Genomic DNA, 24,504 nt, shown 5'->3' on the forward strand with positions numbered 1-24,504 from the left:
TGATGAAGTGTTTCCTCCTCTTCAGTTTTCTGGAAAAAAAAAAACTGAGAAGGACTGGTATTAGCTTTTCAGATGTTTCATAGAATTTATCAGTGAAGACAGTCTGATCCAGGGCTTTTCTTTGTCTAAAGATTTTTTATCATTGATTCAATCTCTTTACTAGTTGTAAGTCTATTCATAGTTTATCTCCTGGTAGCTTTCATGTTTCTAAGGGTATGTCCATTTCATGTAAGGTACCCAATTTGCTGTTTTAGGATTGTTTGTAGTACTTTCATATAATCCTTTTCATTTCTAGCATCTGTAGTAATGTCCCATTTTAATTTCTGATTAGTAAATGAGTCTTCTAGTTAATCTTGGTAATATTTACCAATTGTGTTGATCTTTTCAAAGAACCAACTTTTTTTTCCTAATATTGTATTTATTTGTTTGAGAGAGAGAGAGAGCACAAGCAGTAGGGGGAGGAAGAAGCAGGCTTCCCCCTAAGCAGGGAGGGATCCCTTCCTGAAGCTCGATCCCAGGATCAGGACCTGAGCTAAAGGCAGACGCTTAACCAACTGAGCCACCCATGCACCTCTCAAAGAACCAACTTTTGATTTAATTAATTTTCTCTATTTCTTTAATTTTCTATCTTATTTGTGCTTGAATCATTATTATTTACTTTCTTGAAAGAACTTTGAGTTTAGTTTGTCTTTGTTCTTATTTCTAGTTCCTTAAGTAAAGTTAGGTTGTTGATTTGAGATCTTAATTGTTTTTTAATGTGTAATAGCTGTAAGTTTCCCTTTAGTACCACTTTCACGGTGTCCTGTAAGTTCTGGTATATTGTGTTTCCATTTTCATTTGTCTTTAATTATTTTCTAGTTTTTCTTGTGACTTCTTCTTATACATTGGTTATTTTAAGAGTGTACTATTTAATTTCCATAAGTTTCTGGACTTTCTCATTTTAACTGTGATTGATTTATAATTTCATCCTGTTGTGGTCAGAGAAGATACTTTGAATGATATCTTTTTAAATCTACTGAGACTTCTTTTGTAGACTAACATATGGTCTATCCTAGAAAATGTTCCATGTGCACTGGAGAAGAATGTGTGTGCTGTTGTTGTGTAGAATGTTCTGTATAGATCTGTTAGCTCTAGCTGTTTTATTGTGCTGTGTAAGTCCTTAATTTCCTTATTTATCTTCACTGTTCTCTACATTATTGAGAATGAGATATTGAAATACCCAAACATTACTGTAAAACTGTCCATTTCTCCCTTCAATTCTGCAAGTTTTGCTTATATATTTTGAATACTTGACATTAGGTTTATGTTTGTAATAGTTATATCTACTTGTTAAATTGAACATTTTATTAATATAACCTTCTTTGTCTCTTATAACCTTTCTTGATTTAAAATCTATTTTGTCTGATATTAGTACAACCACTCCTGCTCTCTTTGGATTATTATTTGTAAGGGGTATCTTTTTCCATCTTTTCACTTTCATTCCATTTATATCTTTAGATCTAAAGTGAATCTTGTAAACATTATATAGCTGGATTATATGTTTTTATCAATCTTCCAATCTATATCTTTTGAATGAAGAATTTAACCCATTTAAATTAATTATTAAAAAAAACACTTCTATCATTGTTATTTGTTTTTCATTCACTTTATAGACTTTTTGTCCCTTATTTCCTGCATTAATGTTTTAAGTTTTTTATAGTAAAATGTTTAAATAACTTTATTTCCTAGTGTGTATATTCTATTGCTGTTTTCTTTGTGGTTACCATAGGGATTCCTTTTAACATCCTAAAGTTGTAATATTCTAATTTGAATTTATATAGCTTAACTTCAGCAACATACCAAAAAAACTCTCCTCCATCACAGCATTATTCCTACCTTTTTAGTTATTGATATCACAAAATTACATCTTTATCAGTTAATAATATTTGAGTATATTAGTCTCTTAATTTATGTAGAAGACAAAATTTGGAGTTACAAATTAAAGTTATACTAGATTTCACATAATTAGATTTTTTAAAACAAGTTTCTTTAATCAAGTCAAGAACAAAAAAAAAGGAGTTACAAACCATTGTTAAAATAATATTAGCTTCTATCATTGCTCATGTGTTTATTTTTATTGAGATCTTTATTTCTTCATATTGCTTCAAGTTACTATCTAATGTCTTCATTTCACCCTGCAGAACTCCCTAAAGCATTTCTCTCAGGACAGATTTAATGTCAACAACTTCCCTCAGCTTTTGTTTATGTGGGAATATTTTTATCTCTTCCTCACTTTTGAAGGACACTTTTGCTGGATATGTAACCCTTGACTTTGACATTATTTAGCACTTTGATTATATCAGCCCATTACCTCCTGGTCTCCAAAGTTTTTGATGAGAAATCTGATAAACCTGTTGAAGATCCTTTCTGTATAATTAGTTACTTCTTTCTTGCGGCTTTTAAGATTTTCCCTGTCTTTATCTTTCAAGAGTTTAAGTATGTCTTGGAGTGGGTATCTTTTTTTTTTTTTTTTTTTTTAAATATAATAAGATGGAGTGGGTATCTTTAAGCTTATACTACCTGGAGTTCTTTGAGCTTCTTAGATGTGTATGTCTATTCATGTCCCTGGGTAGTTTCCAGCCCTTGTTTCTTCAAATAATCCCTCCATCCCTTTCTCTATCTCTTCTACTGGAATTCTCAGAATACATATATTGGTCTACTTTATAGTATCCCCCAGTTCCCTTAGGCTCTGTTTACTTTTTTTTTCAGTTGTTTTTCTTTCTTTTCCCTGGATTTGATCACTTCCATTGTCTTGTCTTCAAGTTCACTGATTGCTACTGCTTGCTCAAATATGCCTTTGTATCCTAATTAATTTTTTATTTTGGTTATTATACATTTTAGCTTTTCAGTTTTTTAAAAAATTTTCTCTTATTGATACTTTCATTTTGTTCATCCATCATTTTCTTGACTTTCCTCACATCTTCTTTTAGTTCTTGGAATAGTTTTGTTTTTTTTTTTTTTTTTTTTTTTTTAATAAACATATATTTTTAGTCCCCAGGGGTACAGGTCTGTGAATCACCAGGTTTACACACTTCACAGCACTCACCAAAGCACATACCCTCCCCAATGTCCATAATCCCACCCCCTTCTCCCAGCCCCCCTCCCCCCAGCAACCCTCAGTTTGTTTTGTGAGATTAAGAGTCACTTATGGTTTGTCTCCCTCCCATTCCCATCTTGTTTCATTTATTCTTCTCCTACCCACTTCAGCCCCCATGTTGCATCACCACTTCCTCATATCAGGGAGATCATATGATAGTTGTCTTTCTCTGCTTGACTTATTTCGCTAAGCATGATATGCTCTAGTTCCATCCATGTTGTCGCAAATTGGAATAGTTTTAAAACAGTTGTTTTAGAGGGTTTTTTGTTGTTGTTGTTGTTGTTTTCTAGGAGATCTGCCATCAGGCCTTTCTCAGTGACAGTCTTGATATAGTTTTTTCTTTGAATGAGCCATACTTTTTTGTTTCTTCATATGCTTTGTGATTGTTTGGTTGAAAATTAGGCTGTTGAATCTCACAATGTGGTAACATGGAAATCAGATTCTCCCCCTTCCCTTTCCCCAGTATTTGCTATATATTGTTATTATTTTTATTTATTTATTCATTTTTTATTGTTGTAGACTATCTTCATGCTGAGGATCAGCCTGGTGTAAATTTAAGACCTCTTAGCCCTTTTTTGAGACTTTCTTGGACATGTAATCATTACCTTATTTTCCCTATACAGTTGTTTTTTAATGTTCTAGACTTTAACATATTGCTCTCAAAAGGGGAAAAAGAAGAAAAAGAAGAAGGAAGAAAAGTGCACTAGCTCTTTAAATTTCCTGGAAGTCACTTCAGCCTGTGGGGGGGTTTGTAGCAACAGGGTAAAGTGCAGCAACCCTGACCTCCCACTACTTTCCATCTCTGTGATCAGAAGCAGCAATCAGTGATCAATCAGATCCCTAGTATTTGAAAGACAAGGTCTTTTCTACTTCTTTGCTATTTGATGCCTTTCTAAGTAAAGAAAAATTCAAAGTTTAAATAGCATCTTTATATAGTGCAATGTAGGTTTTGTTTTTTTTTTTTAAGATTTTTATTTTAAAGAAAGAGAGAGAATGAGTTGGGGAGAGGAAAGAGGAGAAGCAGACTCCTCTCTCCCTGCTGAGCAAGGATCAAGACATGGGTCTCAATTCCAGGACCCCAGACCTGAGCCAAAGGCAGATGTTTAATCTGCTGAGCCACCCAGGCACCTCTATACAGTAAAATGTAGTTTTAAATAAAAATATAAAAGCATATGACTCATATGCAGAATCACTAAAATTACATAATTTGTATTTTATAGTTAATAATTGCATATGTATTTTGTTCTTAACAGAATGGAAATTCTGCACAAAAGTAACTCAACAATTTTTATTTCACTTCTTGATACACACACATTCTATTAACATGCTCTACCTTCAGCTTACTGATGGGTCATTCAGAACTAAAAAGAAGAGAAATATGAGTTGCTTTATCTTCCTATTTCCCTCTATGTCATTATTTTCAGCATAAATGGTTGGTTAATACAAGTAAGTAATACTAGTCAGAAAGGATACTGACAAGTTTCCTTGATCATGTATGCTTTCTAAAATACTATGCCCTCTTTTAAGCAAGTTTTACATTAAGAGGAAGGATGGCTTCTCAAGGCTGTCAGAGACCTGCTTACCCAACCAGAGATGGAATATGCTTACCTTGTACTCATTTTGAATCCCACTGATTCCCACACATAGTGGTTCCACCAGATTCTCACTGAGCATCATGAACATTATTTGTGACTAGCCACAAGGAATAGTGGTGGACACACACATTGCATGTGTCTCCTCTGATCACACAAACTCCATTGTCTCACTAGTTTTTATTTTCTTCTCAACACCTTAATCCTTAGCAATGATCTCTCTTCTCAATACAGACTACTTTGTATATAAGCTTAAGGATCTCCTAAGGAGAAGTCCTAGATCTCGGTCTTCTCCCCCTATTTTTAATAAATTAATATGGACCACAGTGACACTGACTGGGTGTGCCTCCAGATTTCTCGCACAAGTCACCACATCAGAGATGAGAATAATGGTGAGAAGAGCTCAAAAAACAGAGAATGGATATACTGCTAATAAAGCTTGGCAAGTGCTAATGCAATTAATTGGAAAAATTACAGAGATCAATTTTATTGTAGGCATCACAAATAATATTAGTTAGATAATCCAATATCCACTCTCCTCAACTATCAGATATCTTGGGTTTGGATTGATAATAAAACCCATGAGATACAATAGGTTTTCCCTAGTATCAAGTTCAGTTAGCTGGCAGAAAGAATAAGGGATAGAAAACCCACAGCTTGACTGGTAATGGGGAGGTCTCTTTACTCCCACTAGATATGGTTGCCAAATATCTTCCAAACTCCCCTCATTTAGGAACCTGAGGTCACAAGAGAATAGGCTAATTGACATTGACCACTTCAACCTAGAGAAGCCATCAGCTCTTTGATCTCTTGAGCTTTTTTATCTGGCTTCAGTGCTACTATATCTCATCTGTAGCCCCTACAATTACTTGTTGCACAATCTCAACAATGAGGGACATAGCAATTTCAACCAATTTTGATTTATCTGAGATAGAGTTAAAGTAGTCTCAATATAGTAAAGACAGTGTATATAGCAGATATAGTATACATACATATAGATATGTATGCAATAAAGAGTTAACTTTGTCCCCAGCTCCTGGGAGATCATCTCTAAGCCCCTGAAATGTCCTATCTGATGGGAATGTCTGTTTAACTGGAGGTCTTAGGCCACATCTGCTCTATGCAAATAATTTGACTATGGTGAAGGCTTTGGGTCATGCAGGTATTAGCTTGACCTGTGGATAGGCTGGAGAATAAGGTCAGCCACAGATGGTTGCCACGTCTACATGGCTGATCCCCAGTAAAGTTTTCTGAAATCCTTAGCAAATGTCAATTATACAATTAAGTGTTAACAACTACAGTCACCACATTATACATTTGATTCTTAAAACTTTTATCTTACAGCTGAAAGTTTATACCCCCTTACTAACCTGTCCCTATAACATTGTATTGTATAACTGAAATTTACTGAGACAGGAGAAACACACACACACACACACAAAATATGTGAGGTAATAAATGTATTAATTAACAAGATGAGAAAAGCCTTTTCACAATGTATACATATATCAAATAATTACAGTGTACACCTTAAATATATGACAATTTTATTTGTCAATTATACTTCAATAAAGCTGAAAAAAGAAATCTCAAAGACTTGAAGGAGCTTCCCTGATTAGCAATACACTACAGGTACTGTCACACACCATTGCTGTCAGAAGTAAGTACTGTTCAAAGATTCTACTGGAAGAGAACTGGAATCTCATGCTTGGAACTCTCCTGGAACCTGCCCGATGTGCCTCTTCCTTTTGCTGATTTTTCTACAATAAACTGTAGCTGTGATATAACTTCTATGAGTCCTGCCAGCAAATCCTTGCACATAGGGTTATGTTGTAAAACCTCCAGGACACGCAATATCCTTCTATGAATTTCCCAAGTTAATGTTTCAAGGAATCCCAGAGGCTACGGGGAAGATCACAGATCTGCTGTTAGCCATCTCCTTCCTTGCAACATGCATTAGAGGGATAGAGCTCTGGGGCAAGTGCACACTGAGGAGCTGTATCCAAGGCAGGGGTGGCCTATAACGGATAAGATATGGTTTTTAACTCAAGGAAGAACTAGTTTATTAAGAAAAAAAAATGGGAAAAAGACATGCAAAATGTAAAATAGTAAGGACACTGATATTCTTCAATTTCTCTTTATCTCAGTTTTCTTATCTGCAAAATGAAGGGGAAAGTCAAATTACATGGAAAATGAAGACAGGCTTACAGACTTCTTTCAATAACTTAGAGCTAAAGGGGGAAAAGAGAGAGAGAGAGAGAGGCTTTTGTCATATTCCAGCAAAGAAACTCAATTCTTAAAAAAGTTGTTTTCTATACCATAAAGCAAGCCATCTCATTCACTTGCAACTAGGGTTAACAGCCCAGATGTTTGTATTATTCTTTCTTCCTAGAGGAGTACAATATATACCAATTAAAAATAAAATATATAATTGATTTGTGTTTTATTTCCATGTGTTTGGAAGTGCCATATTCCAAACTAGTCTCTCCTTATATGTTTGCTAATTTTCATGTTAATAACAAGATGTGTGACATTTATTAGCCTATAAGTTTTAACTCTATTTAGAAGTCTCTGCTTCCAATTAGCCTTAAGGACAATTAAAGAGCAATTTTTCATTGCTTCCTTTTCTACACAATACCTTCTAATTTTGTTTATTCTTTTGTTCTAATCAAATATAATAACAGTAAAAGTTTATCTGTGACTCTCTGGTCTCATTTGGTTTATCTTTTACATAGCTAAGAGGTAGTACAGAGTCTGAAAATTCCCATGTTCTTATGGGTAAAGAGGAAAAAATTATTAAAGAAACCCTCTATTTATAGAACCTAGATAGTAGGTAAAATTCACATGAATTTAACAACTTGGCAAAAAAAAAAAAAAGATGTCTATTTTTCTTTTTTCTTTTAATGACAGAGACTACTGTACTCACAATTACCATTTACTTTTTATGTCCAAAACCTACATTCACTAATGGTTAAAAATTAGAAATAAATACTAATGAATCACTTCTGTGATCTGTTAGCTCAGTTAACTCAGATGTTTCCACTTGCCACTGATGAAGCCAAGGTCATGGGAGTGATAGAAATAATTGGATCTAGAGTGTTAATGACTATAAAGGTCCTTTACAAGTATTACACCATTTGGCCCTCACAACATCCCTGTGAGATCCTTAGAACAAGCATGATTATTGCCACTTTATGAAAAAATAAACAGATTCCTAAAGGCTAAATAAGTGACTAGTATAACATCACATAATTAATAGACAGGGTTAAAATCTTGACTCTACATTTTCTGACACCGGCCTTCTTTCCACTCAGTAACACTGCTTCAAATTGAATGTGTTAACTGTTTCCCTGTAAATAATAAAATGACTATGACATTCATTACCCTGTTGATTATACCTGCATTTAGAAGACCCTGACTTTTGGGTTGAGATCATGATCTCAATGTAAATGAATTACAGGCAAAATCATAAGGAAAGGCAATAATTAGCAATAGCTTAAAACATAAGGACAGGAATCAAATGTATATGCCAGACACTGACTGATAATTCCATCGACTTTAATGTTGCAGCAGCTGGATAAAGCAACATTACCAGTGGTCTGCCTGCAATCTACTCTCTGAACTAGAATGACATAACTGGAAATAAAGAGGAGAGAAAGAAGCTTTGACTCATTTTTACTGCTTGTTTTCAAGCAACAAATACCACACTAATAAAAAAACTGAAGGGTGGGGGCACTTGGGTGGTTCAGTGGGTTAAGCCTCTGCCTTCAGGTCAGGTCATTATCTCAGGGTCCTGGGATTGAGCCCTGCATCGGGCTCTCTGCTCAGAGGGAAGCCTGCCTCCTCCTCTCTCTCTACCTCTCTCCCTACTTGTGATCTTCCTCTCTGTCAAATAAATAAATAAAATCTTAAAAACAAACAAAAAAGACAAAACAACAACAACAACAACAACAACAACAACCTGAAGTGTGCCTGGGTAGCTCAGTCAGATAAGTGTTGGACTCTTGATTTCAGCTCAGGTCATGATCTCAGGGTTGTGAGATGAAGCCCCAAGTGGGGCCCTGCCCTCAGCAGGGAGTCTTCTCCTTTTCCCTCTCCTTTTCCCTCTGCCCCACCCCAACTCACAACTCTCTCTTCTCTCTCTCACCTCTTTCTCTCTCCTTCTCGCTGTCACTCTCAAATACATACATAAATCTTAAAAATAAAAAAAGAAAAAAAAACTAAGTAGCCACCCTCTGCTGTCTTTTGAGACAGCTGAGATCTTGCACTTCCCTTCTCAATTGCCTTCACCCAGTAAAAGGCTATTTGTACAAGGCAGGAATAGATAGCAATGGAAAGTGGCCCTTGTATCCTAGGAAGATGACCTTTCAAGTGAAGCTAAATAAATAGTAGCAGAGACAGAAAGAGCCCTGGAGTGGTGCTGGCTGGGAAGAACAATCTTTCGTGGACTGCACCTAATTAAATAATGGAGGGCTGTTTTAGAATATATGCTATCTTTCTTATAGTAAAGAAACTGAGAAGTAAAAACAGAACTTTCCATTACAGTACCAGATGAATGTTTCTGAGGTATTATACACTGAGTTAAGGCTGTGTACAAGAGCATGGTTTTTACCGATACAAAACTGACAGTAAGGACAGTCATGGACAATCTATTGCAGCAATGTGTCTGCAAACCCAACGCCTGGATATAAGTCACTTCATACCAGAATGAGAAAAACAGCAGAGGGTAAATAAGAACAGATTACATTAAAAAACAAACATTTTAAAGAAATTTTAAACATTGTAATAACAGGATTAAAATTTTCATTGGAGTCATGTAGAACAGAACGGAGTCCAAACAAATTGAGTCAGTGATGTGAGCAAAAAACTTCAAAATTTCTAAGAAGAAAGAGGGAAAAATCATAAAAATGGCAACTGTGACAACATATGAGAGAAGAGATCCAATATATTGACAAAAAGATATTCTAGGAGAGGAGGAGTCAAGATGGCGGAGAAGTAGCAGGCTGAGACTACTTCAGCTAGCCAGAGATCAGCTAGATAGCTTATCTAAAGATTGCAAACACCTGAAAATCCATCGGCAGATCGAAGAGAAGAAGAACAGCAATTCTGGAAACAGAAAAACAATCACTTTCTGAAAGGTAGGACCGGCGGAGAAGTGAATCCAAAGCGACCGGAAGATAGACCCCGGGGGGAGGGGCCGGCTCCCAGCAAGTGGCGGAGCAACGGCGCACAAAATCAGGACTTTTAAAAGTCTGTTCCGCTGAGGGACATCGCTCCAGAGGCTAAACTGGGCGAAGCCACGCGGGGTCAGCGTGGCCTCAGGTCGCGCAGGGTCACAGAAGAATCGGGGGTGTCTGAGTGTCGCAGAGCTTGCGGGTATTGGAACGGGAAAGCCGGCTACAGAGACAGAGCCGACAGTAAGCTCACAGCTCAGTGTTACCTTGAACCGGCCACAGGCTCGGTGAGCTCGGAGCGCGGCCGGAGGTCAGGCAGACGGGAGTAACTGGGCGCTGTTCTCTGAGGGCGCACTGAGGAGTGGGGCCCTGGGCTCTCGGCTCCTCCGGGCCGGAGACCAGGAGGCCGCCATTTGTATTTCCCATCCTCCGGAACAAAAGCTAAGCTCCTGAAAGCAAACCCGAGCGGATTACTATCCCAGGCCCCTGATAAGGGTGGTGCAATTCCACCTGGGGCAAAGACACTTGAGAATCACTACGACAGGCCCCTCCCCCAGAAGATCAACAAGAAATCCAGCCGAGACCAAGTTCACCTACCAAGGAGTGCGGTCTCAATACCAAGGAGAGCAGCAGAATTCCAGAGGAGGAGAAAGCAAAGCACGGAACTCATGGCTTTTTCCCTGTAATTTTTTTTAGTCTTGCAGTTAATTTAATTTTTTTCTTTTTCATTTTTTGTTTTTTTTTCTCGCCTTCTGGTAAATTTTTTTTTAACTTTTACCTTTTTCTTTTTTAACGTTTTTTAACTAGTTTATCCAATATATATATTTTTGCTTTTTTATATTTTTCTTATTTGTTTTCTTTTTTTTAATTCTTTTCTTTTCTTTTTTCTTTTTTTTTTCTTTCTTCCTTTTTGAATCTCTTTTTATCCCCTTTCTCCCATCTCACGATTTGGGATCTCCTCTAATTTGGTTAAAACATATTTTCCTGGGGTTGTTGCCACCCTTTTAGTATTTTACTTGCTCCTTCATATACTCTTATCTGGACAAAATGACAAGACGGAAAAATTCAACACAAAAAAAAGAAAAAGAGGCAGTACAGAAGGCTAGGGACCTAATCAATACAGACATTGGTAATATGTCAGATCTAGAGTTCAGAATGACAATTCTCAAGGTTCTAGCCGGGCTCGAAAAAGGCATGGAAGATATTAGAGAAACCCTCTCGAGAGATATAAAAGCCCTTTCTGGAGAAATAAAAGAACTAAAATCTAACCAAGTTGAAACCCAAAAAGCTATTAATGAGGTGCAATAAAAAATGGAGGCTCTCACTGCTAGGATAAATGAGGCAGAAGAAAGAATTAGTGATATAGAAGACCAAATGACAGAGAATAAAGAAGCTGAGCAAAAGAGGGACAAACAGCTACTGGACCACGAGGGGAGAATTCGAGAGATAAGTGACACCATAAGACGAAACAACATTAGAATAATTGGGATTCCAGAAGAAGAAGAAAGAGAGAGGGAAGCAGAAGGTATACTGGAGAGAATTATTGGGGAGAATTTCCCCAATATGGCAAAGGGAACGAGCATCAAAACGCAGGAGGTTCAGAGAATGCCCCTCAAAATCAATAAGAATAGGCCCACACCCTGTCACCTAATAGTAAAATTTACAAGTCTCAGTGACAAAGAGAAAATCCTGAAAGCAGCCTGGGAAAAGAAGTCTGTAACATACAATGGTAAAAATATTAGATTGGCAGCTGACTTATCCACAGAGACCTGGCAGGCCAGAAAGAGCTGGCATGATATTTTCAGAGCACTAAACGAGAAAAACATGCAGCCAAGAATACTATATCCAGCTAGGCTATCATTGAAAATAGAAGGAAAGATTAAAAGCTTCCAGGACAAACAAAAACTGAAATAATTTGCAAACACCAAACCAGCTCTACAGGAAATATTGAAAGGGGTCCTCTAAGCAAAGAGAGAGCCTACAAGTGGTAGATCAGAAAGGAACAGAGACCATATACAGTAACAGTCACCTTACAGGCAATACAATGGCACTAAATTCATATCTCTCAATAGTTACCCTGAATGTGAATGGGCTAAATGCCCCTGTCAAAAGACACAGGGCATCAGAATGGATAAAAAAACAAAACCCATCTATATGTTGCCTCCAAGAAACTCATTTTAAGCCCGAAGACACCTCCAGATTTAAAGTGAGGGGGTGGAAAAGAATTTACCATGCTAATGGACATCGGAAGAAAGCAGGAGTGGCAATCCTTATATCAGATCAATTAGATTTTAAGCCAAAGACTATAATAAGAGATGAGGAAGGACACTATATCATCCTCAAAGGGTCTGTCCAACAAGAAGATTTAACAATTTTAAATATCTATGCCCCCAACGTGGGAGCAGCCAACTATATAAACCAATTAATAACAAAATCAAAGAAACACATCAACAATAATACAATAATAGTAGGGGACTTTAACACTCCCCTCACTGAAATGGACAGATCATCCAAGCAAAAGATCAGCAAGGAAATAAAGGCCTTAAACGACACACTGGACCAGACGAACATCACAGATATATTCAGAACATTTCATCCCAAAGCAACAGAATACACATTCTTCTCTAGTGCACATGGAACATTCTCCAGAATAGATCACATCCTCGGTCCTAAAGCAGGACTCAACTGGTATCAAAAGATTGGGATCATTCCCTGCATATTTTCAGACCACAATGCTCTAAAGCTAGAACTCAACCACAAAAGGAAGTTTGGAAAGAACCCAAATACATGGAGACTAAACAGCATCCTTCTAAAGAATGAATGGCTCAACTGGGAAATTAAAGAAGAATTGAAAAAAAATCATGGAAACAAATGATAATGAAAATACAACGGTTCAAAATCTGTGGGACACAACAAAGGCAGTCCTGAGAGGAAAATATATAGCGGTACAAGCCTTTCTCAAGAAACAAGAAAGATCTCAGGTACACAACCTAACCATACACCTAAAGGAGCTGGAGAAAGAACAAAAAAGAAACCCTAAGCCCAGCAGGAGAAGAGAAATCATAAAGATCAGAGCAGAAATCAATGAAATAGAAACCAAAAAAACAATAGAACAAATCAACGAAACTAGGAGCTGGTTCTTTGAAAGAATTAATAAAATTGATAAACCCCTGGCCCGACTTATCAAAAAGAAAAGAGAAAGGACCCAAATAAATAAAATCATGAATGAAAGAGGAGAGATCACAACTAACACCAAAGAAATACGAACTATTATAAGAACATACTATGAGCAACTCTACGGCAATAAATTTGACAATCTGGAAGAAATGGATGCATTCCTAGAAACATATAAACTACCGCAACTGAACCAGGAAGAAATAGAAAGCCTGAACAGACCCATAACCAGTAAGGAGATTGAAACAGTCATTAAAAATCTCCAAACAAACAAAAGCCCAGGGCCAGACGGCTTCCCGGGGGAATTCTACCAAACATTTAAAGAAGAACTAGTTCCTATTCTCCTGAAACTGTTCCAAAAAATAGCAATGGAAGGAAAACTTCCAATCTCATTTTATGAGGCCAGCATCACCTTGATCCCAAAACCAGACAAGGATCCCATCAAAAAAGAGAGCTATAGACCAATATCCTTGATGAACACAGATGCGAAAATACTCAACAAAATACTAGCCAATAGGATTCAACAGTACATTAAAAGGATTATTCACCACGACCAAGTGGGACTTATTCCAGGGCTGCAAGGTTGGTTCAACATCCGCAAATCAGTCAATGTGATACAACACATCAATAAAAGAAAGAACAAGAACCATATGATACTCTCAATAGATGCTGAAAAAGCATTTGACAAAGTACAGCATCCCTTCCTGATCAAAACTCTTCAAAGTGTAGGGATAGAGGGCACATACCTCAATATCATCAAAGCCATCTATGAAAAACCCACCGCAAATATCATTCTCAATGGAGAAAAACTGAGAGCTTTTCCGCTAAGGTCAGGAACACGGCAGGGATGTCCATTATCACCACTGCTATTCAACATAGTACTAGAGGTCCTAACCTCAGCAATCAGACAACAAAAGGAAATTAAAGGCATCCAAATCGCAAAGAAAAAGTCAAATTATCACTCTTCGCAGATGATATGATACTATATGTGGAAAACCCCACACTCTAAAACTGCTAGAACTTATACAGGAATTGAGTAAAGTGTCAGGATATAAAATCAATGCACAGAAATCAGTTGCATTTCTCTACACCAACAGCAAGACAGAAGAAAGAGAAATTAACGAGTCAATCCCATTTACAATTGCACCCAAAACCATAAGATACCTAGGAATAAACGTAACTAAAGAGGCACAGAATCTATACTCAGAAAACTATAAAGTACTCATGAAAGAAATTGAGAAAGACACAAAGAAATGGAAAAATGTTCCATGCTCCTGGATTGGAAGAATAAATATTGTGGAAATGTCTATGCTACCTAAAGCAATCTACACATTTAATGCAATTCCTATCAAAGTACCATCCATCTTTTTCAAAGAAATGGAACAAATAATGCTAAAATTTATATGGAACCAGAAAAGACCTCGAATAGCCAAAGGGATATTGAAAAAGAAAGCCAACGTTGGTGGCATCACAATTCCGGACTTCAAGCTCTATTACAAAGCTGTCATCATCAAGACAGCATGGTACTGGCACAAAAACAGACACATAGATCAATGGAACAGAATAGAGAGCCCAGAAATAGACCCTCCACTCTATAGTCAACTAATCTTCAACAAAGCAGGAAAGAATGTCCAATGGAAAAAAGACAGCCTCTTCAATAAATGGTGCTGGGAAAATTGGACAGCCACATGCAGAAAAATGAAATTGGACCATTTCCTTACACCACACACAAAAATAGACTCAAAATGAATGAAGGACCTCAATGTGCGAAAGGAATCCATCAAAATCCTTGAGGAGAACACAGGCAGCAACCTCTTCGACCTCAGCCGCAGCAACATCTTCCTTGGAACAACGCCAAAGGCAAGGGAAGCAAGGGCAAAAATGAACTTTTGGGATTTCATCAAGATCAAAAGCTTTTGCAAAGGAAACAGTTAACAAAATCAAAAGACAACTGACAGACTGGGAGAAGATATTTGCAAACGACATATCAGATAAAGAACTAGTGTCCAGAATCTATAAAGAACTTAGCAAACTCAACACCCAAAGAACAAATAATCCAATCAAGAAATGGGCAGAGGACATGAACAGACATTTCTGCAAAGAAGACATCCAGATGGCCAACAGACACATGAAAAAGTGCTCCATATCACTCGGCATCAGGGAAATACAAATCAAAACCACAATGAGATATCACCTCACACCAGTCAGAATGGCTAAAATCAACAAGTCAGGAAATGACAGATGCTGGCGAGGATGCGGAGAAAGGGGAACCCTCCTACACTGTTGGTGGGAATGCAAGCTGGTGCAGCCACTCTGGAAAACAGCATGGAGGTTCCTCAAAATGTTGAAAATAGAACTGCAATATGACCCAGCAATTGCACTATTGGGTATTTACCCTAAAGATACAAACATAGTGATCCAAAGGGGCACATGCACCCGTATGTTTATAGCAGCAATGTCCACAATAGCCAAACTATGGAAAGAACCTAGATGTCCATCAACAGATGAATGGATCAAGAAGATGTGGTATATATACACAATGGAATACTATGCAGCCATCAAAAGAAGTGAAATCTTGCCATTTGCGACAACATGGATGGAACTAGAGCGTATCATGCTTAGCGAAATAAGTCAAGCAGAGAAAGACAACTATCATATGATCTCCCTGATATGAGGAAGTGGTGATGCAACATGGGGGCTTAAGTGGGTAGGAGAAGAATAAATGAAACAAGATGGGATTGGGAGGGAGACAAACCATAAGTGACTCTTAATCTCATAAAACAAACTGAGGGTTGCTGGGGGTCGGGTTTGGGAGAAGGGGGTGGGATTATGGACATTGGGGAGGGTATGTGCTTTGGTGAGTGCTGTGAAGTGTGTAAACCTGGTGATTCACAGACCTGTACCCCTGGGGATAAAAATATATGTTTATATAAAATAAAAAATTTAAAAAAATAAGATATTCTAAAAAAAGGAAACAAATCAAGTAAAAGAGAATCTATAACCCAAGATATCATAGAAGAATACTTTTCTAGACAGGAAAAACCAGATCTATTGTGTTCCTCAAAAAATTAATAAAACATTTTTAATTAGAAGTATAAGAATAGAATGCTTTCTTAAATATTAAATTCTAGTAAGGAGAATAATGTCTACAGAGGCCTGAAGTTTAAAAATGGGGAACACAGAATCCCAAATTAAGCCAAATGTCACTCATGTGTGATAGTAACAGAAAACATTCTTGGGGCGCCTGGGTGGCTCAGTGGGTTAAAGTCTCTGCCTTCGGCTCAGGTCATGATCCCAGGGTCTGGGGGCGCCTGGGTGGCTCAGTGGGTTAAAGTCTCTGCCTTCGGCTCAGGTCATGATCCCAGGGTCCTGGGATCGAGCCCCATGTCGGGCTCTCTGCTCTGCAGGGAGCCTGCTTCCTCCTCTCTCTCTCTCTCTCTGCCTGCCTCTCTGCCTACTTGTGATCTTTCTCTGTCAAATAAATAAAAATCTTAAAAAAAAGTAAAAAGAAAAGAAAACATTCTTATACATGCAAAAGCGTCAAAAAAATACAACACCCACTTCCCTTTCATGAATGAGAGAAATGAAACAAAACCTCAGGGATGTACTCCACCCATTTGGAAGTTCAATCATCATCAAGATCTCTAAAATGGAGAAGTACTTGGGAATTGTTAGTAATGAATAATGAACCTAGCTACAACTATGCAAAGATATTTTAAGGTGTCTTCTGAAAATCCTCAGAATTAAAGTGAAAACTCAAAAATATTGCTGTAGTTAAACCTTGATGTTAAAAATTCATAATCATGGTCTATAATTATAATCTCAGGAAAAAGTAACACCAAAATAGGAAGTGGGTGTGTAGTAAAGGAAATTAATATTTTTTAAATTCCTGATTTTAAAACAATTACACAACTGTTGTTTTACTCTTGATTTAATAATTAAATATAGGGCCAAGTGGGTTGTGTTTGGTTTTTTTAATATTTAAAATGGTTATTTCTCTTATGAAACATAAGTTATATCCTGAATTTTTAAAGAAAATGAAAGCAAATTAAAGTTGAAGGGCTAGAATTTCCCTAGACTGTTGAATACAAATAAATGTTTTCTGTTTTGTTTGTTATGCTTTGTTTTTAATTTTCAAACTGTGTTTCAGGGAGTACCTGGTGCTTCCTCAGCCACAGGTGGGGTTGGAGGGATGAGACAGGAAAGTGTGACGGGGGCAGGGGTTGGGGTTGGGGGTGGGGGTGCTACAGCTGTATCTCCTGGCTCTGTCTGATTAAGCAGTGCAGTCTTATGTTGTTTACATGTGGAGCTTCTGAGCTGGATGTCCATTGTTCTATTAGTAAAAATGCTCAAGAAACGTGCTCTAAATTAGAACTCTGCTGAGCTGTTTTTGGCCAAATTGACAGAAAGACCATTTGTTCATAGGGTGGGTTTCATGCAGGTTGAACCTGTGTGGTCACACAGAGCCCCTACCACAGAAGGCCCCGTGCTTGAGGTTTATTGCTCTTAGGTCACCATCTTAAAATTTTCAATAATTTTATACTTGAATTTGTATGCTATAAGTGAAGGCAATAAAATAATGAAGCATCTGTTGGGGGCTTGGAGCCTTGGCTCATGGGCACTTCTACTTACATGCAGTCTTAATTCCCACCACTTCCTGCCTTCCCTGCCCCACTGCATGCTGCCTCCCCACTTCTCTTACTTCCTTCTCTGCCCAGCAAGCACTGCTGAGCTCAGCCTCTTTTGCAGGCCTGAGTGTGGATATGGGGAGGGTCCAGATAAGACAGGTGTGGAGGCCAAGTAAAACAAGGCTGTACCCACCTCAAGTCTAGCCCTGACATAAGTACAGCCATCTTGACAAAGCAAAAGCTGGCACCTTGCACCCCCTTTCCACCTGCTCCCCTCCCCTCGGTAATATGTGTGAACAAATAGTTAACTTGCAGAAATCACAATCCTGCAAGACAGGGGCCTCCCTCGGTTTACAAATGCCCCAGTGCTAAATCTCACTAACAAGGACACTTGATAGGAGGAATGTGACATTCCACCAGGAAACTCCCAACTGTCTTCATGTTAGTGCCTCATTAGAGGGAAAAACGGCATTGGCTTGGTAATAACTAGGCCTCCAATATCCTCCAATATCCTGACAGTCTTCTTTACCCTGATAGCCCTTCTGAACACCCCCTTTATCTTCACCCACCCCCGAGTCCACCCCTACCCTGCCTTTAAAAACTCTGACTGTAATCTGGTTCAGGGTCCAAGTCCCTACTCCACTGTGTCGGGTATACTTGGGCCCAAGCTTAAGCTTGTCAATAAGCCCTCGTGTGATTACATCAGTGTTGGCTCCTTGGTGGTCTCTCAGACACAAAAACTCGGGCATAACACAGGTACCTGGGACAGCATCTCAGGGCAGACATGGCAGTGGTTGTCCCTGCCACAGGCAGGCCATACATCCATACATTCAATTGTCACTACATAACGGTGAGCTTCTGAACTTCTTATCCACTCCACCCAGAGAAAGGACTCATCCAGGTATTGAGGTTTTTCTCTTTGGTCATCTCTAGTCCACTGCAAACTGGGATGGCAGGTCACAGGAAGGGGAGATTTATTTCCCTGCCTCCAACTGGGACATGGTACTGTGCAGTGATGGTTGGGGGAAGAACGGAGGAAGCCCTGCCACTAGGGGGTTGTGTACTAGACAAACCAGGGGGGCACCTATAAGCACCTATACCCAATGAGAAGAAAGGGAAAAGCTTTATATTTTAGTACCTTTAATGGCACTTCTTTTTCCTGTCTTATGAATGAGGAGCAAGTATTTTCATTTCACAAGGGGGCCTTGCAAATCATGTAGCTGACTCTATAAAGGTTTTCCTTTTCAGGTATTTCTGTGAATGCTTAGGCACTTACTGGTTTCTCAAAGAATTCTGATCATCTTGGAAGCTAGATTCAAAGCCATCCACTTGAATGTTAATTGGGAGACAATGGGACTAATGAGTCTGGACCACCACCATTCACAAGGAAAAGCAGCAGCAGCAGTAACCGGATTGCAAGGACTTCTTTGTTTCTGACTTGGGAGATCAGGTTGCTGGAGATTTCACCAATCAGTACAGACTGGAGGGAGGAGATATTTGGGAGTTATATAACCTTGAGTTCTGCTTTAGATATACTGAGATGTATACTGGAACATTTTATTTGCAAGTTATAGAAATCTAACTCAGAAAACATCAAATAGGTACCACTGGCTTATATAAAAAGAAAAAGGGTAATTGAGGAATCCAAATGCACCATCAATGTCCATTGCTTTGCTGTTCACCATGGTTCTCTAATTGTAGGTTTATTCTTTTCTGGTGTTGCCACATTGCAGCTATACAGATGATCTAGATTTGGAGTCTATCTTTACAGCTCATGACCCAGGAATAAAGAGATCTTTTTCCCTCCCAATGTGAAGTTGAAGAAAAGGACCGATTGCCTTGGTTAGTATGTTCATTCTCAAGCCAACACTATTACCAATTAGATGCATACTATGACTACCCAGTTCTGGGTTATACATCAGAGTAGGACAATTCTGGAACTGGCATCCTTGGGATCCTAAGGAGAGGCAGAGAAGTAGCCCTGCAGTGGAAGAGGCTACTAATACCAGAAGAAGGATGAGTATAGAGACTTAGCATTAGGTGCTGACTATAAATTATCTGTGAAATGTCCAGATGGGGGTGGGTATATTTTTAAAAACCAGAAAACTGCCTTCTACTTCCTGGATTCATGTAGCAGGTATAATAAGAAAACTCCAATACCTTGTGTTTGATGTATACTGGGATGTCTCTCTGTTCTTTCTGTTCCCACACAGTGACCTCTAGATTGCCCTGCTCATGGCTTGCAGTCCATCTCTGCTCAGTACGAGGTATTGGAGGCAAGGAAATCTTTCTGGCTATTCATTTTTCTCTTTTTCCCCTGACTTGGTGATGTGCTTTGGATTGGCATCTCTCTGAGTGCAGTTGCAAGATCAACTTGGATGGAGGTTGAAAGTGAAATATACGTTGTTTGAGGGTAAATGTTGCTTTAACCTAAGACCTTTCTCAAATTAATCTTTCCATGCAACTTTTACGGGAGATTTTCACAGTTACAGGATAATTACCAAGCTATTGTCAAAAGGTACTTTCCAGTTTGGTTATTATCCCTGTAGGTTTCCTTTCTTGCAGGAAATCAGAGAAGAAAATAATCATAGTTGAGATTATTCAGGCACCAGGAATTTCTAACTGCATCTAGATATAGAACTCAGAAGAGAGGTAAGAGTGAAGTCTAGAATTATAATTTTGAGAGTAGACAGTTTGTGAGTGATGTTGGGAATCATAGGAGTGGCAATGATTATTCTTGGGGAGAAAGTAAGGAATGAGAAAGAAAGAGCAGCTAGGGACTTTTTCCTTCTTATGAATGGTAATTAATGGTAGTAAAACACTGTAAATCCAACATCTATATGCTCTTTTCCTAGAGGATAGACACTACTGAGCAAGAATATGAAAAAAAGTCCTCTTGGGTAAAGCCTGTATGTTAGTATGGTACACTGACTTGATCTATTTTTATTGGAAAATAAAGAAAAATCTATTCATCCATGTCTCCAATGAGGGAAAGGAATATCAATTTATTTATATCAATTTATTATTGATATCACCACTGAGTTCACCTCAAATAACCCAAGAGATTTTCAAATGGGTATTATTAACTGTCCATAATCCCTGTCTTTGGGAAAGTAATTACAAGGATTAAAAACAAACAAACAAACAAAAAAAACCCTCCTCTGGAATGGTCAATGATGCAATGGCAGAAGTTTGGCAGCAAATAATGGGCATACCCTCTGGGGTTTTTTTCCCCCCTCAAAACCTACATGAACTGATCTAGTCTGAAGAATATGGAAAAGTAAGGAATGTGAAGAATTATCAGTTTTAAGCTGATAGCAAGAGTTTCATAAATATCTGCTGCTACTACTAATATTAAGATACTCAATCTTTGTAAGGTATATACAGATTACAGATTATACAGATTATTTAGTGTGTCCTTTATACAGATTATTTAGTTAATTCTTCATTATAACTTAAAAAAATTTTTTTTCTTTTACAGATAAAGATCTTAAAATTAAATAACTAACTTGGGGGGCAGTGCTATCATTTGCCTAAAAAGCCCCCTCCAAATCCACTGATTAGAGTAACTGGCAGCCCCAGGTCTATCCAAGGGGGTCCAGGCTCCCCAGCATAAGCTGCTAAGAGAATACATCTTAAAGTTCTCCTCACAAAGAAAAAAGATTGTAAATGTGTGTGGTGATCACCAGTCACTGTGCTGATCATTTCTCAGTATACACATATCTACAATCAGGATTGTATACCTGAAATTAATATAATGTTCTATGTCCATTATTATCTTAATTTTTAAAAATAGTAACTCACTGCAAGGTAAAAATTTCAAAAAGGAAAGAAAAGAAATAGCCCATCACTACTGTTCTCTGCTGCCAAGAATATTGTTACTATTAATTATGGATTCCCAAACTTGAACTGTGATTCAAGTCACAAAAGAGTACAATAGAAAAACAAAGTTAAATTATGAGCTTGAAGATCACACAACATGTAAGTAGAGGAATCAGTATTTGAATTTCAGTCTCTCTGATGGCAAAGTTCATGCTCTTCCAACAGTTTATACTGCTTTCTGTGAGTAGTCGAAGAGATGAGAGCAAACGATGCCACAAAAGTGAAGGTATAAGGAATCTGTGAACTAAGAACTGAAAAAGGACCATATGACTTGAAGAGTAAGTAATTCTTACAACATGGTGAACTAAGTTAATGTAGTTAAGCATTGAACACGTTAAAATACATAGAAATGATGCATAAAGGTAATCACAAATATTTTTTAAAGATTTATTTATATTGGAGAGAGCGAGAGAGTATGTAGAGGAGAGGGGCAGCAGGAGGAGAGAGAAGCTCAAGCAGACTCCCTGCTGAGCACAGGGCCAGACAAGTGGCTCCCTCTCGGGACCCTGAGATCTCAACCCGAACCCAAACCAAGATCCAGATGCTTAACTGACTGTGCCACCCAGGTGCCCCCCAAAATATTTTTTAGTATTGTATTTATTATATATTTATATACAATATATTATATGTTATAAATGTATTATTATATAATATATTGTAAAATACATTATTTTGTAGTATTTTATTTAAACATTATTTATTTAAAAATTGTTAACATTTTATTCTTTAACATTTTAATACTTTATTTTGAGCTTAGCTCAAAATAAAGAAAGGGAAAACATTCCAAAATACCAAAAAGAAGACTGAATTCAAATATTTAATGGGAAGTAGAAACTAATACTGTGTTGGGAGATTGAGTGCTCAGACTTATATTGGCTCTGGGATTGGAGTCTGGGTTTTCAATACCCATGTAGGTCTTGAGATAGAGCCTCAGGCAGGGAGGGCCTCAAAGGATGTCCTGTCATTTAAAAAAGGAAGTAAACAAGCTGTGTACAACCGGATGAGGAAGAAATAAGGATATCTGCTGCTCCAATAGAGCAATTAAAGAAACACATATTCACTCCAAAGACACCTGGACGCATACTATCTGTGTGGTTGAGAACTAATAAAAAACCGTGATCCAGAAATATCAAACTCTCTCAAAAGGACGCTTTTAAAACCCAGGGCACAAGGTATTCATTCCCACAGTTAAAACAATTTCTGAAGAAGAGCTGACAACAAAAATTGCACAATATATAATGAAGCTATAAATAAGAATGGAGACTCTACAGATAATCAGTGAATGGAATCATCACTTTTTAAGAAAGATTTTCTTCATTTATTAGAGAGAGAGAATGCACAAGCGTGGGGGTGGGGGCAGAGGGAGAAGAACGCTCCCCACTGAGCAGGGACCCCGCATAAGAGAAATTGTCACTCTTAAGAAACCAAACAAATGAAATAATTAGAAAGAGATCATCAAGCAAATATACTAAAAATTCTTAAGAGGTTAAGAGAAAGGAAAGAAACTGTTAGGGTCTGTAATCAAAGGAGCGAGACTGATACAAAGCGAAGGTCAAGCAAAGCTTTATTTCGCGCCAAGCATCGAGAACCAAACTGACCGATCAGGGCCAATGCCAGCTGATCGGTCAGTTTGGTTCTTGATGCTTGGCGCGAAATAAAGCTTTGCTTGACCTTCGCTTTGTATCAGTCTCCTTCCTTTGATTACGGACCCTAACATTGGAGGGGGTACCCGGATCCAAAACGAGGAGAACTGAGCCAGCATCGGAATTTTTGGGAAAAGCCTCCGGAGGTAAGATCACGGGATCCTATCTGTCTGTCTGGTTGGAGCTCCAGGGTATGGTCCACCAGGGAGAAGCTGGACGCAGCCATGCTCCCCAGGGCTGGAGTGGATGCGGGGACTCCCCATCCCTCTGCTGGCAGATCGACAGTGCCCCTGGGCAGTCGGGGGGTTCGAGTCCCCCTAGACGGTCAGGGGGTTCGAGTACCCCTACACGGATGGGGGGTTTGAGTCCCCCTGGGCAGTCAGGGGGTTCGAGTCCCCCTAGACGGATGGGGGGTTTGAGTCCCCCTGGGCAGTCGGGGCATTCGAGTCCCCCTACACGGATGGGGATGAGCTCTCATAAAATCTGTAAGAGCTGTAAGAGCTCTTGTCAGAGCTGTAAGAGCCGCCCAGAACCACCGCCCTTGGCAGCGGCGCCATGGGGAATGGCCTAGCCGCCAGCAGCCTTGCCACCACAGAGGAGTGGCCCCACGGCCTCGCTGCCCTGAGCCGCGGCCCCGCCCTGAGTGGCCTCACCACCCGGAATGGCGCCCCGCCCCAAGGGGCCTCACCGGAGCCGCGTCACTCCGGGGAGCGGCCTCCTCGTCCAGCGGCCTCGTCTGGAGTGGTGGTCTCCTCTGGAGTGGTGGCCTCCTCTGGGGAGCCAGCCTTGTGAGAGTGGCGTCATGGGACGCAGAGTCTGTGTTATCAGGGTTGTTGTCCTCCTTGTCATCATCGCTGTCGTTGTCACCTCTTCGTCGTTGGGAGCGGCCTCATCCAGGAAGCGGCCTCCTCCAGAGTGGCCCCTTCTTGGGAGCAGCTCCAACCGGGGAGCAGCCTCATCTGCGGAGCAGCCTTGTCCAGAGCAGCCTCCTCTGGAGGGTCCTTCTTGGGAGTGACCTTGTCGGGATCATCGTGGTCACCTTTTCGTAAGAGACAGCCCTGACCGGCCAGTTTGATTTTTGATGCTTGGAGTGAAATAAAGCTCTGTTTGATTTTCGTTTTATATCAGTCTTGTTCCTTTGATCATGGACCCTAAAAGAAACATTTATGAAAGAATAGTAAGGGGCACCTGGGTGGCTCAGACTGTTAAGTGGCAGCCTTTAGCTCAGGTCCCGATCCCAGCGTCCTGGGATCTAGCCTCACATCAGGCTGCTTG

General features: G+C 39.0%; 1 long non-coding RNA gene across 3 annotated transcripts in view; it reads right to left on the reverse strand.

The window, feature by feature from the left end:
- LOC309863548 overlaps positions 1-23,987 on the reverse strand; it is a 59,332-nt gene extending 35,345 nt beyond the window's left edge. The window contains exons 1-2 of one of the 3 annotated variants that reach the window (XR_014311103.1): positions 23,918-23,987; positions 8,854-8,922 (exon numbers count right to left, since the gene is read on the reverse strand). This is a non-coding gene — a long non-coding RNA (uncharacterized lncRNA). The remainder of the gene's footprint in view (positions 1-8,853; positions 8,923-23,917) is intronic. The other 2 variants (XR_014311102.1, XR_014311104.1) reach the window with 2 other exon arrangements.
- Positions 23,988-24,504: the final 517 nt, after the last annotated feature.

The sequence above is a fragment of the Mustela nivalis genome, assembly GCF_964662115.1.
Source record: "Mustela nivalis genome assembly, chromosome: 4".
In the NCBI taxonomy this organism is placed as follows: Eukaryota; Metazoa; Chordata; class Mammalia; order Carnivora; family Mustelidae; genus Mustela; species Mustela nivalis.